Source organism: Toxorhynchites rutilus, chromosome 1 (genome assembly GCF_029784135.1).
Source record: "Toxorhynchites rutilus septentrionalis strain SRP chromosome 1, ASM2978413v1, whole genome shotgun sequence".
NCBI lineage: Eukaryota > Metazoa > Arthropoda > Insecta > Diptera > Culicidae > Toxorhynchites > Toxorhynchites rutilus.
Window position 1 is genome coordinate 62,888,621 of NC_073744.1, and position 15,915 is coordinate 62,904,535.

The 15,915-nt window shown below is 37.5% G+C and overlaps 1 protein-coding gene across 2 annotated transcripts in view; it reads right to left on the reverse strand.

Moving 5' to 3' along the window:
• LOC129763137 (prion-like-(Q/N-rich) domain-bearing protein 25) overlaps positions 1–5,568 on the reverse strand; it is a 48,763-nt gene extending 43,195 nt beyond the window's left edge. For both annotated transcript variants that reach the window (XM_055761936.1, XM_055761937.1), the window contains exon 1: positions 5,089–5,568. The gene's annotated coding sequence lies outside the window, so the exon portion shown is untranslated. The remainder of the gene's footprint in view (positions 1–5,088) is intronic.
• Between the last annotated feature and the right edge of the window lie 10,347 nt (positions 5,569–15,915).

Below are 15,915 nucleotides of genomic sequence, written 5' to 3' on the forward strand. Positions count from 1 at the left end.
AGTTGGTAGCAGAAGTCGGTCCGAATGCCCAAACCTGGTTGTACAATGCTTCACTTTGCCCAACTTTTTCGGTTAGGAGTGCAATTACTTCATCTTTTTAAATGTTTTCTTCCTGTAGTGCATCCAGTCTAGCCCGATCAAGGCGAGCTTGCGCGGCCACTTGAGAGTAGGTAGTGTGTCCAGTTGCTACGCCTTTTGCTAGTTTCATCGAACGAGAGGTTTTGATCGATTTTGTTTGGATGACAGCTTTCTCTTCTTTGTACTTTATACATTTACGACTGGACGGTCTGTGGTTCTCGTTACGGTTGAGGCAATGAGAGTTATCTTCGCATGATTCTCTAGCATCTGCATTTGTCCGCTGTACGAAGCACTGCGCCGAAAAGTATTCACATCGCGCTGGTGTGATCGATGTGCAGTATCACTTCCATGTCGTCTAAAGACGACGCTCGTACACACAGCTCATCGCGCGAAAGGGTTAATATGTATTGTGTACCTTTTTCTGCTGTCCGTGCACTCCCAATCTGACCAACTCGAATGTAATCGCTGTGCGGTTGATTTCTTTAAATCACGTTTACACTGACTTTTATATCGATTGTATGGGTTGTTTGCTTAGTATGGATTTTCAATTGTTCTATTTCACCCACTATTCACAACCAAGTATGGAAAAGTTCATTCGCTCATTTCGCATTTATAATTAGGATAAATCACTCTTGTATCTGCTTGGAATAATCAAAAGAATGCAGCAAGCAATCGTGAGATTGCACAATTAATCATTTTTCACTCCCCGACCATCTTCAATCGGGACTGAGAGTGAACATAACAAAACAAAGAGTGGAAAACAACATTCAATGAATGAATACTCCTTTGGTATGATCGTACGAAACAAAATAACGAGTGATTCAAAATAGACTGAATCTGCTTGTATAAATGATTTTATTTTCCCTTGTACTCTTTTCCTTGTCAGCATTCAAGTGCACATGAATCCACCTTCCCGCTAACTTGCGTTAATAGGGTCTTTTGCGTTGGCTTTGATCGTTTCATACTACAAACAAAAAATGTTATTGCAATAGTGCACAGGAAACAACTCGAATCAAATATCTACCTTTATTTTACTGCCGCGATCGAGGCTCAATGATTGCTATTTGAGTGAAAAACGAATTGTTTTACAGAGACACTCGCTGGTTCAAGTAAATGTTTCCAATTTGATTCTATCACCATCTAACGTCATTCCGAGAGGCAAATGAGGGAATGCAAAATTCTCTAAGAATAGATGAGCAGAATCAAGACAATATTTATCCGTTAAACTCGAGGACGAACTTTGCGAAAATGATAGGTGAATGTTTTCTGTCTCAAATAAAGTGAGGCATAAACAGAGAATAGAAGGGTGAGTTTTATCTGTGGATGAGTGTTGTTGAACGAATTTCGATGTGATTTTGCCCATACCTGTTCACAGCAGCTTTATGGAAAAATATCAAAGCACTAATATTGATTAGTTGATCATTTACTGTCGGTAGCGTTCAGTATCAGCAAATCGCCAGGGTAGCTCATGAGTAGCTCATAGTAGATCAAACCTTTCTGATCGCAACAAACACAAAGCTATGTCCTACGTCCATAGAGATGCGGCCGTGCAACCGATGATGGCAGTTTTTCTGGACTTATGTGTCTTTTCGGTTTGTGTGCGTTTCGGTCGGTGTGATTCTGCAGTAGTTTTCTTTAAATTATAGCAGAAAATCAATGCTGACCACAAATCGTTCTTTCCAAGCACAATAGTCGACATACAGTGGAGAAAATTTGTTAAAATCGCAAGCAAATTTTTGTTCGAAGTCCTCAAACAAGCGATCATAAATCTGATTTCGCAACTATACTTGATTGGTCCTCGGGTGTAAAATTTAGACCTACAATCATTCACATTGAAAACTGCGTATATCTTTGAAAGGAACCAAAATTTCATATTGATGATGGAAACACGTTTCAACACAAACAATTGAATGTATGCGACTGACGCGCCTATGTCACCAAAACCTGGGCAATCTGTCATTTCAGTTTTGTTGTTGTGTTAGTACGCAAAACATTTGTTGGTGCTAGCCATTTGTTGATCTGAGGTGAAAAATCCCAAAAAAAAATTATATGAGTAAATCAAAACAAAGAGTTGTTCTGGTACCATCTACCAAGAATTTTATGCCTGAAGTCTTCGCTTTTCAGTAAGGCATTGGCGCCATCCATGTCAGTAAAGCCTAGTTTATACGGTGCGAGTAAGCATACGAGTCGGTCTAGTCAGTAACTGCAGTGCAGCTATTCACACCGTGTGAACACATCATGCCAGTTAGTGTCATATGTGATCCGACGTGCGAGCTACTTCAAAGTTTTTTCATTTCGCATCCTTCAAAACGTCAAAAACAACATTTTGCGTTCGAATCAGGGATGCCAAATATAAAAACATGTCTCCATTTTGAAGATTTTTTAAAATACGCGAAGACATAAACAGACTTGAAAATTATTGGAAAACAAATAAAACCCTCGTAGTTTCTAAACGAAATCGTTGTTATTTTGTTTTGCACGCTGACGTGGCACGCTTTCTTTTTGAGATAGTTTTCTTGAAAATATATAATATAAAATCATCATCAGACATAATTTTCCTTTAAAATTCACTCACCAGTTGCAAAAAAAAGTATTGTTCCAAGAAACAGAATACATATTCGATTAGAAAAATTCCATTTTCGCTAATTAATTTAAATTTTGATGCGTTATTCCACCTGTAAATCTACTATCATTCATTTGACAAATTTGTACTCGAAGATGCTCGTCAAGTCAAGTCGAAATAAATAAAATTTAAAAAAAATCTTTTAAACTGCTATTTATAACATCACATGCTTTCGGAATTATCTTAGCTATGGATGCTTTCGAGATTCTAAAACATATCGACAATAATCTGATAAATCACCTGGCTTCCCTGGTAAACCCATGCTGTAGTATCTAGTGTCTCGCCAGCAGCTCACACGGTGTGAACGGACAAGGCGTGCCAAGCAATTGTCAAGCGAATTCACCGGCTCAGTAGCTGTTCACTGTCAAGTCAGCTACTAGCATCGTATAAATGGGCCTTAACACATTAAGGACCGCACGTTCTGGGCAAACTTGAACGCTTCATTTTTTTGGATTCCACGAATGAGATCGTTCCTTTCGATGTGGATGAGACGAAGGCGAGCCATCGGTAGGCCTTATTAGATTCTTGGCAAACCAAGGATTTAACCTTGAAGTGTAGAAAACACGGGTTATTTCGTGATCCATCCGTAACAGAGTGAATGCGAAACACGAGAAATCTCGTGAGCGGTCCGCAATGTGTTAAGAAAAGTATGCAGAAGTTTTCGGAGCGGGACATCAAGGTCTTAAACTGGCCAACACGTAGTCAAGACCTAAATTCAATTGAGAACCTTTGGGGAATTCTTGCACGACGTGTGGAAGAGCGGTGGAAGGCAGTACGGAACAGTTCGGGTACTAGAAGCTGCTGTGAGAGAATCCTGGAGGTCCGTCACTGCTGTAACGGTTAAAATTTTCGTTAATTCCACGCCGAACAGAATTTTCGAAACTATTTGCATGAACGGAAAGCAAACTAATGTTTTCTTTTGTTTTTCCTTAAAATGTTAACTAAATCATTGTTTTGTTGGCCCGTCATCTTCAATCAAGATTCTCGAAACCCTCGCGATTACGTTCTGGGGGCACACCTCATGATATGGGACTTGAATTGTTGAGCTTTGGTGGCTTCCCAACCATTTTCGTACACTGATGGAGACAGTATGTTATGGGCGGTCGTTCAATCCAGAGTAGTCTTCGCTTAATGGCACGAAATTAGGTCCGACCGAAACAAAATATCTTCATCATTATAAGCACTATATTTGCACTATATTATTTACGAAATGTGTTATTTACGTGGCGGCCAAGGTGAAAAACTACGTATTGCGAATTGTTCTCCCTTTTGCCAATAGCACACACTTGTCATTTGTCAGAATCAATGGAGAGGAGATGATCTTGGAAGATGGTACGATATTATCGCTATAGTTTCGACGAGAGACCGGCTTCAAGGTTAAACGTTGATAGAGATTTTATTAGAATGATTATCAGGTCATTGTCCAATGGGTCTTACAACTTACAACCCATGTGATTTTGATCAAGGGTATCCTAATAGTTAATGAAAACAATAACATAATAAAGAATTGGACTGGCTGCGATTCAGCGGTTCGGAACACTCAAGCATTCCAATTCATAATATATTAGTTTAGATGTCGATATTCCCCATATATATCTTCCAATCCATTTGCCTGCTCTCCTTTCCCTTCCCTAAAAACGAGCCGAACTTAGAACCCGTTGAGATTGGTTCACTATAAAAGCCACACAAACTTCACAAGATAGCACACAATACCCTAGGATGCTTCATCAACATCACTTGGCGTGTAGTTGTTACCATCCACATTAGAGAATGTTCCGGACAAGGATAAGATCGACGATGCAACGAAGGAGAAAGTTCTGTTTTTAATCGTTGAAAACATCAATTTCATTATCATTACGTACAAGGATATATCTGTACTTTTTCATCACTTAACAACATCGATATATTCAGTACCAAAAATCTAGAAAATTCTGTTTTTAAAACGAATTTCTCATGTGGAATATACATTCTTTTGAAAAGCTGTCATTTGTTTCGCGTTGGTTCCATGTAATTGTTAAGCTCATTGAGTGTTGAGTATATTTTGTAAAATGATTGTTATCATTGATACCTAAAATGATTACAACTATTATCTTTTTGGGACTCAACCAAAATTATCCCTTGTTGAAGACAGGAAGAAATCCCTAAATTTATTTACCACCGAACCATTCATAACAATAGCGGACACGTAGGTAGAGACTAAAGTTGATATCCCATTTATAGTTTAAGAGAGCACTGAAACAAAACATCTCACAAAGTTTACAGTATTATGGGTATTCTGAAATATCGACGCAATTCAACATAGGTCCAAATGTAATATTATAGTATTCTAATAACTATAAACGACACAAGAAAAGATAACAATGCGAGATGTATTAAGAAATTCTCACCGATGATAAGATTCCCCCAAAATGTCCTTGCTTTTCTATCTAGTATACCGGGCTATCCACATAGGTATTGTAATGGATATTTCCTGATCCCACGATAACCTCACGTACATGCACATTCAAAGCTATTAACCAGCATGAATGCATAAACGCACATGTTATGAAATATTATTGTACTTGATTAGCCGGGTCACATAATCGCTGGAACACTGGTGACACGAGCTATGTAATCACTTATATACAGGGAACTACCCAACGCAATTATATTTCAGTTGAATCTTCATGTATTACACTGAATCACAGTTACACTACAGCACAGCAAATTCTAGAGACATAAACCTCCGTTAATTTAAAATTTATAAAATTATCAAAACTCAACTTTCACCCCATTTGTCAATCACAACTGTCTTGGTTCCACTGTTACTACCCGCTGCATGCCAAAGGAATGCGCGATTCTGTGATGGCCTTTCCTTCGTTACTGCCACTCGACTATCGCGATGTAATAATTTTCGGAATAAGGACCACTGCCGTTCTGTTGGAACATAAAGCTTTTTTTCTACAGGGTATATACGTATAAACGGGTATATGTCCTGGCAGCGAATTCTCGCTCTCGCTAAGTACCGAAACTCTCGCGCGATGGAAAACGAATGGAAAATGATTTATTTGCTCTCTCACTAGTTCATCGATTCCCGTTTGGGTTTCCCGTTTTTTTTTTTTTGTTCTTCGGACTGCTCTTCCCGTCCAAAGGATTCTGTCAATCTACTCCCGCGCATCCCGCCCAAACGACGCGTGGCAACGTTATCGTGTACTTTTGTTTGCATTTCCACGTGGAAGTTAATTAATTCAAAGGATTGTGTTATTTGCGATGAAGCCGTCTGATAAGCCGTCTGGTTTATGGGAGTCCAACAACTAACAGTGCGATTTAATGAGAACAAAGATTACAAACCCATCTAGCCGACCAGATTGCTGTTGACAATGGTATAAACAGTAATTTATTTTACATGAACCCTTCGATTGTGCTAGGTTCGATGCGATACGCAATTGTTTTTGCTTCAGTTGTGTATGATGGGTATGGGAATTAATAAGGGGCGCCCTTTTTTATTGTTCTGTGTATTTCAACAGTTATTTACAGAGTGACATACGTTTAGAAACGATTGTTCCACTCACATTTTCATGAATGAATTTAATTTTAAAATTCAATTTCGTCATTTATCGACATTTGCAAAAGGATAAACGTTCTTTCGGGAAATGTTTTGGAAATAAGTATTTTGGCTGTGTATTTTTAGAAAATATAGACTCTCAGCCGATATCCTAGATTTAAATTTGTCACAAGACAGGCAAGTTACACATGCCCCCGGAATTCGAAATTTGTGCGAAATCCGATTACCTTGTTTATTTTAGTGCCACGCCAGCTCCACACCAAAATTCACTGACAAGGCTCCCGAACAGCGTTGCCAATGTTCCAGTTTAAACTGGATTCTTCCAGTTTTTTTTCCTCGATCCAGTTATCCAGTCGAACCCTAAAATCTTCCAGTTTGTTATAATTTTGTCCAGTTTTTTATATGTGAGCTCCAGTTTTACCCATTTTATGTAAAATAAATTTACAATGATAAATACTATCCCTCCCTCCAGCTTCCTATCCTTTGACCAATTTAATTTTTTGACAATTATCGTTCGATTGATCCAAGTTGTAATTACTTTAGATCGATCTTTCTTTTCTATCTAGAGACGAATGAACTGCAAAAGTTTAAAGTCTCTATAATTCAAGACCTTCCTTCCTTCTTTCTTTTTCTTACACACTCAACTCAGTGTTATCTTTCTCCCGCTTCGCTTCTGTATTCAATTAGTTAGCGCGCAGTGTGTTGGTGGTAAAAATATACTGTTTTCAGCTATGTTTCATCTACCTCATTGACTTTTGCGACAAGCGCGGCTGTAATTTGGTTCTTCCCATTTCGTTCAACTCGTCGGTGTTTTGTGGAAAATTCCAGAACGAAGAGCTCTCCCGAATTCTGCAAACACATTAAACTTCTTCAAAAACATGGTATCGCAGAATTTTCATCTCATTTAACAGCCTACCCAAGCGGCAACTTGCTATATTGTCTTTGAATTTATAAAAAAATATGAGATATTCTAGGTCCTCCAAACCATTCTGAAGTTCATACCAATTGATCTACCATTTCTTTCATGACTGGTACAATGTGCATAGCAAGAAAACTTACCCAGAATAGTTCATAGAGCCCGCGTGGTATGCTGGATTTGAATTTATATAAACATCAGGTGTTATAGATCCTCCGAATCATTCTAATGGCCTGGATTTCATTGGAGTAAATGTGTTCCATTGAATTTAATTGAAAGGAATATAAAACTCAAATATCCTTGTTTCCGTTTTCATCAATTGGATATTAGTTTCTCATGGTCACTCGAAGATTTTTTAGTTCTAAATAGCATTAATTTTACGTATATTCTAAACGCTCCTAGAGAGCTAATGCATATTTTTTCAAAAATACGTTCTCAAGCAAGAGGAAATAATTAAGGATACCTCATTTTTATCTTGATACCAAAATTTGGTTTGAACAAGCCTGTTATAAGAAGTAAAATAAAGATTAATAATAATAAGAAAAATGAGGGAAATAACTTCTCAATACCAAAATTTGAAAATTCTAATACAAAATAATACTTCAACAGTGTTGTTTTAGCATTGAACGTGTTTATTTGAATATTGGAGTATTACTATGCTGCCGTAATCTCTCAAAGTGACGCAAGCGCCAGAGGTAAGAATTTTCAGTACGAGACTTTTTGTAAAATTGCATGTATAATCAGCATACGCGTACATTACGAAAATCTGATCTGTACAAAATGTGTATTGTTGAAGGAAAAACATTGCCATCGGCTTGATTTTTGAAAAAATGCAGTTTTATTTAAGCTATGCCACCAACGCCAATTTGTTTTGGAAACAGCAAATTTAAATCGCTGTTTCCACAACCGATTGGCGTTCATCCATCAAAGTATGTGAGAATCTGTTTCCAATTATTTTCTCCAACATGCTGCCGTTGAGCGAACATCAGGGAGAAGAATTCACATACTTACCCAACTTTGTAGCATGAGTCGAGCAGGTTAACGTAGTTGAGAACCCGATTGTAATAATTATGGACAGCACCGATTTTTACGAATTCAAAATGCAATTGAAACCATTCGTGTTAAAGAACATAATGCCGTCCGAAATTATCCGAAGTAAAACAGATTCAGTTTACGTGATAATGTTTTGAGTTTTGCTACAAGATGTGTTTCGTTTTGTTTGGAGCATTTAGAAGAGTGCAGCTGTTCACCAAATCCGACATTTATCCTTCAATCAACACTCAGCTTCAATTTATCCGAAAGAGAAATTGAACAGGCGAGGAAAGTAAACATCGTCAAGAAGCTTTGTCCCTTGATGCCTGAAGAAAAAAGACACTATATATTAGGGAATCCTTGTAATCAACAATTAAATTGATGAGTTTGAACTATTTAGTTCTAATCTTTATGAGCTATATGTGAGAACAGCAATACACTTCAATCTAGGATAACTGTACTTTAAGATGAGTTTGATTTTATGAATTTAACGTACGAGGGCCACTATTTATATTTCGGGAATAGGAACAAAATCAAATAGTTAAGCTGCGAATATATTTTTATTGTTTTTCAAAGTACTCGCCACGATGATCGATACACTTTTGCATGCGCTTAAACCAATTTTCAAAGCATTTATTCCAATCGACACGAGCCTTTTTTTTTTTGAGCGATTGTCAAATTATGTGGGATCCAACGTGAACATAATTTTCGCACAACTAAGTGTTCATGTAAAATCGCATATATGCTGGTGGAACTAATGCTTAGGGATGCCTCAATCTCACAATAGGTTACATGACGATCTTGCTTAATCATTTCGTGCACAGCATCGATGTCGATTTTGGACGACCTTCACGAAACTCGTCGGACAGCGAACTACGACCACGATTGAATTCACTATACCAGCGATACACAGTGGTTTTTGATGGAGCTTCATCGCCAAAAGTCAAATTAAGTTGATTGACGCACTCTTGTTGTGATAATCCACGTCGAAAGTCGTAGATATCATCGCACGAAAATGTTCACGATTCAGTTCCATTTTTTTGCCGAGACCATCGTGTACTTTTGTTTGCATTTCCACGTGGAAGTTAATTAATTCAAAGGATTGTGTTATTTGCGATGAAGCCGTCTGATAAGCCGTCTGGTTTATGGGAGTCCAACAACTAACAGTGCGATTTAATGAGAACAAAGATTACAAACCCATCTAGCCGACCAGATTGCTGTTGACAATGGTATAAACAGTAATTTATTTTACATGAACCCTTCGATTGTGCTAGGTTCGATGCGATACGCAATTGTTTTTGCTTCAGTTGTGTATGATGGGTATGGGAATTAATAAGGGGCGCCCTTTTTTATTGTTCTGTGTATTTCAACAGTTATTTACAGAGTGACATACGTTTAGAAACGATTGTTCCACTCACATTTTCATGAATGAATTTAATTTTAAAATTCAATTTCGTCATTTATCGACATTTGCAAAAGGATAAACGTTCTTTCGGGAAATGTTTTGGAAATAAGTATTTTGGCTGTGTATTTTTAGAAAATATAGACTCTCAGCCGATATCCTAGATTTAAATTTGTCACAAGACAGGCAAGTTACACATGCCCCCGGAATTCGAAATTTGTGCGAAATCCGATTACCTTGTTTATTTTAGTGCCACGCCAGCTCCACACCAAAATTCACTGACAAGGCTCCCGAACAGCGTTGCCAATGTTCCAGTTTAAACTGGATTCTTCCAGTTTTTTTTCCTCGATCCAGTTATCCAGTCGAACCCTAAAATCTTCCAGTTTGTTATAATTTTGTCCAGTTTTTTATATGTGAGCTCCAGTTTTACCCATTTTATGTAAAATAAATTTACAATGATAAATACTATCCCTCCCTCCAGCTTCCTATCCTTTGACCAATTTAATTTTTTGACAATTATCGTTCGATTGATCCAAGTTGTAATTACTTTAGATCGATCTTTCTTTTCTATCTAGAGACGAATGAACTGCAAAAGTTTAAAGTCTCTATAATTCAAGACCTTCCTTCCTTCTTTCTTTTTCTTACACACTCAACTCAGTGTTATCTTTCTCCCGCTTCGCTTCTGTATTCAATTAGTTAGCGCGCAGTGTGTTGGTGGTAAAAATATACTGTTTTCAGCTATGTTTCATCTACCTCATTGACTTTTGCGACAAGCGCGGCTGTAATTTGGTTCTTCCCATTTCGTTCAACTCGTCGGTGTTTTGTGGAAAATTCCAGAACGAAGAGCTCTCCCGAATTCTGCAAACACATTAAACTTCTTCAAAAACATGGTATCGCAGAATTTTCATCTCATTTAACAGCCTACCCAAGCGGCAACTTGCTATATTGTCTTTGAATTTATAAAAAAATATGAGATATTCTAGGTCCTCCAAACCATTCTGAAGTTCATACCAATTGATCTACCATTTCTTTCATGACTGGTACAATGTGCATAGCAAGAAAACTTACCCAGAATAGTTCATAGAGCCCGCGTGGTATGCTGGATTTGAATTTATATAAACATCAGGTGTTATAGATCCTCCGAATCATTCTAATGGCCTGGATTTCATTGGAGTAAATGTGTTCCATTGAATTTAATTGAAAGGAATATAAAACTCAAATATCCTTGTTTCCGTTTTCATCAATTGGATATTAGTTTCTCATGGTCACTCGAAGATTTTTTAGTTCTAAATAGCATTAATTTTACGTATATTCTAAACGCTCCTAGAGAGCTAATGCATATTTTTTCAAAAATACGTTCTCAAGCAAGAGGAAATAATTAAGGATACCTCATTTTTATCTTGATACCAAAATTTGGTTTGAACAAGCCTGTTATAAGAAGTAAAATAAAGATTAATAATAATAAGAAAAATGAGGGAAATAACTTCTCAATACCAAAATTTGAAAATTCTAATACAAAATAATACTTCAACAGTGTTGTTTTAGCATTGAACGTGTTTATTTGAATATTGGAGTATTACTATGCTGCCGTAATCTCTCAAAGTGACGCAAGCGCCAGAGGTAAGAATTTTCAGTACGAGACTTTTTGTAAAATTGCATGTATAATCAGCATACGCGTACATTACGAAAATCTGATCTGTACAAAATGTGTATTGTTGAAGGAAAAACATTGCCATCGGCTTGATTTTTGAAAAAATGCAGTTTTATTTAAGCTATGCCACCAACGCCAATTTGTTTTGGAAACAGCAAATTTAAATCGCTGTTTCCACAACCGATTGGCGTTCATCCATCAAAGTATGTGAGAATCTGTTTCCAATTATTTTCTCCAACATGCTGCCGTTGAGCGAACATCAGGGAGAAGAATTCACATACTTACCCAACTTTGTAGCATGAGTCGAGCAGGTTAACGTAGTTGAGAACCCGATTGTAATAATTATGGACAGCACCGATTTTTACAAATTCAAAATGCAATTGAAACCATTCGTGTTAAAGAACATAATGCCGTCCGAAATTATCCGAAGTAAAACAGATTCAGTTTACGTGATAATGTTTTGAGTTTTGCTACAAGATGTGTTTCGTTTTGTTTGGAGCATTTAGAAGAGTGCAGCTGTTCACCAAATCCGACATTTATCCTTCAATCAACACTCAGCTTCAATTTATCCGAAAGAGAAATTGAACAGGCGAGGAAAGTAAACATCGTCAAGAAGCTTTGTCCCTTGATGCCTGAAGAAAAAAGACACTATATATTAGGGAATCCTTGTAATCAACAATTAAATTGATGAGTTTGAACTATTTAGTTCTAATCTTTATGAGCTATATGTGAGAACAGCAATACACTTCAATCTAGGATAACTGTACTTTAAGATGAGTTTGATTTTATGAATTTAACGTACGAGGGCCACTATTTATATTTCGGGAATAGGAACAAAATCAAATAGTTAAGCTGCGAATATATTTTTATTGTTTTTCAAAGTACTCGCCACGATGATCGATACACTTTTGCATGCGCTTAAACCAATTTTCAAAGCATTTATTCCAATCGACACGAGCCTTTTTTTTTTTGAGCGATTGTCAAATTATGTGGGATCCAACGTGAACATAATTTTCGCACAACTAAGTGTTCATGTAAAATCGCATATATGCTGGTGGAACTAATGCTTAGGGATGCCTCAATCTCACAATAGGTTACATGACGATCTTGCTTAATCATTTCGTGCACAGCATCGATGTCGATTTTGGACGACCTTCACGAAACTCGTCGGACAGCGAACTACGACCACGATTGAATTCACTATACCAGCGATACACAGTGGTTTTTGATGGAGCTTCATCGCCAAAAGTCAAATTAAGTTGATTGACGCACTCTTGTTGTGATAATCCACGTCGAAAGTCGTAGATATCATCGCACGAAAATGTTCACGATTCAGTTCCATTTTTTTGCCGAGACCAAACATTCAACTAAATCTATCTATATATATAAAAATGGAGTGATGTCTGTCTGTCTGTCTGATTCTTATAGACTCGGAAACTACTGAACCGATCGACATGAAAATTGGTATGTAGGGGTTTTTGGGGCCGGGGAAGGTTTTCGTGATATTTTGAGACCCCTCCCCCCTCTCTAAGGGGGGGCTGACATACAAATGAAACAGAAATTTCTGCATTACTCGGAAATTAACCAAGCAAACGAAACCAAAGTTGGCATGTGAAAGTTTTAGGGTGCAATAAATGTTTCTATGATGGTTAGACAGTCCTTCCCCCACTCAAAGGGGGGCTGCCATACAAATGAAACACAAATTTCTGCATTACTCGAGAATTAATCAAGCAAATGAAACCAAATTTGGCATGTGGAGGTTTTAGGATGCAATAAATGTTTCTATGGTGATAAGATACTCCTTCCCCCTCTCTTAGAGGGGGCTGCCATACAAATGAAACACAATTTTTTGCATTACTCGGAAATTAATCAATCAAACGAAACCAAAGTTGGCATGTGAAAGTTTTAGGGTGCAATAAATGTTTCTATGATGGTTAGACAATCCTTCCCCCACTCAAAGGGGGGGGGGGGGGGGGGGCTGCCATACAAATGAAACACAAATTTCTGCATTACTCGAGAATTAATCAAGCAAATGAAACCAAATTTGGCATGTGGAGGTTTTAGGATGCAATAAATGTTTCTATGGTGTTAAGATACTCCTTCCCCCTCTCTTAGAGGGGGCTGCCGTACAAATGAAACACAAATTTTTGCATTACCCGAGAATTAATCAAGCAAATTAAACCAAATTAGGCATATGGAAACTTTAGGGAGCAATGAATGTTTCTATGGTGGTTAGATACCCCTCCCCCCTCTCTTAGGGGTGGCTGCCATACAAATAAAACACAAATTTCTGCATTACCCGAGAATTAATCAAGTAAATGGGCGAGATGAAGTTTGCCGGGTTAGCTAGTATAAAATAAACAAATAGCGTCCATATGACAAAATGTTCTGAGTACGTATATCGTCAAAAATGTCAAACTTTACGATGGAACCGTCAGATGGACTCACATGACATCAGTGTTGCCAATTCCCGAAATATAAATAGTGACCCTCGTACATGGTTTTGTGAGCTTCTTAGTACATGATTTCTAATTCTGAAACAAAATTGCTATTATAAAAGTAACATTACATGGGGATGGACTGTTTTTGATTAAAATACTTGGCATGACAAGCTTCTCGGAAAAGTGTTTTTTACAAGAAAGAAGGCATGTGACTTTTATTATGCTAAACGTTCATTACGGAAGAAGTTGTTATGTGAATATTGCTGTCCCTGTTCGTTCATCGTACTCCATCAGAACAGATAAAAAAATCACTTCGCATCACTATCAAATTACGTCACAACATAGAGAAAATGGCGCTTGCGCCACTCCGTTTTCAAGCTTTCACTAGGTCATTTTTTCACATTTCTGTAAATTTTCACAGTTGTTTGGAAGGATTTAGTATTCTTTATCAATCTATGACAAAGAACGTAAAATTTCAATGTTGGCGCTTGCGTCGCTTTGCGAGATTACGGCAGTATGTACCTCAATGATTCACATTATCGAGGAGTTTTGCGAAGTTTTTCTATCAGCGATTTTATGCACATGAACCAATACGTGATTTTTCAAGTTTTGCCCAAATAAAACCGCATTTTCTAGAGGTTCTAGAAGAAAAGCTCCTCAAATATTGTTTCACAGCAATGTTCGAGTGGTGCGGAACGTCATTTTGATCTGCTCGAATGATTTAATTAATTAATAGTTTATTTCGCCATTTTATAAACTACCTATAAATACTGCACGAAGCTTCAAAGGAAATCCTATATCTTAAGCAAAAAGTGAAAAAATCATTTTAGATAAATTATAGCCGATCTTTTAAAACAGGACGGTTTTACATGATCCAGTTTTTTCAAGAGCAATCTTCCAGTTTTGTGAAAAATATTATTGGCAACCGTGCTCCCGAATTGTTGCCTTGATGGAACTCTCACGAGAGGCACTTCACCATCGCTTTTCGGCTAGTAGGAGGACAACATCTCCGCCGTTGACTTAGTTGAGACATTCGCTTGACCTAATCGAGACATTTCGACAGTTCATTTCCGCAATTTATTTGCCATTTGATTGTTCGCACCATTTTAGAGCCTAGAAAAAAAAAGATTCAATGATGCATGCGGCACTCCACCATCGCTTTTTAGCTTCTATGAAGGTTATATATCCGACATTGACTTAATTGAGACGTTTCATTGACCTAATCGAGACATTTCGACACTTTATTTTCGCGAATTATTTGCCTTCCGATAGTTCACACCGTTTTAGAGCCTAGGAAAAAAGAGCCGAAACGATTTCCATTTACTAATAACAGCCGGAAAAGTATTTTTCGATGTGGATTTCCATTATCCACAGGTAGAGGTTTTATCATATGCCCTACGATTTTATTTCAGTCTCATCAATGCCCTAGATTAACGAAGGAAGGGGTGTGGTACGTGCTAACTCCCACTTTCCTAATTATTTTTTAGCTTTTAGTACATTATCTGTATAATTCTTATCACAATGAAACCGTTTAACATGAAAAGTTTTAGTTTTTTATTTTCTAGTTTTTAGTAGACTATCTGTGTCATCAGTATATTCCTCTACAATGAAATAATTCCACATTTTTTTACATAGAGCTGCGTCTTCCATTTCTAAAATGGGTGTTAAAGTTTAAAGTTTCGAAAACGAAAGCGCTACGCCGGAGGAACAAGATTTTGAGCGTTAATACCTCCTAAACAAGTGGACAAAATTGTATGATGAACACTTTAGATAAAGTGTGTACGCGTTATATGCTTGTTACTTATTGATCCAAAAACTTGTTTCAATAGCTTTAAAATTACTTTCAAACAGCCTATTCAATTCACACAAATCTGTATATAAGCGGGTGCCCGCTCGGAAATCCACTCAGTTATGATTACGCAGCGGTTGATGTGCGATCGTTGGAATCTGTATGTTTCCCTCACACTCAGTTATAATTGTACATCGATTGGAGCTTGTTATCGCTGTTGTGGCGAAGCTAATTTCGTTCATCATGAAAGCGCTGATGAGGGGTGTCACCAAGAGCCTTTTAGTGTACACAAACGGCATTGGTGTGTCGAGTTTATTGACGATTCCCCCTAAGGTCAAAAGGAAATCCATCGGAAAGGACGACCAAGAAAGCACCAGAATCCAAAAGGCTTGAGACGTTAAGGCGATCTGGCGTAGTGGTAACATGCATACCTCTCACG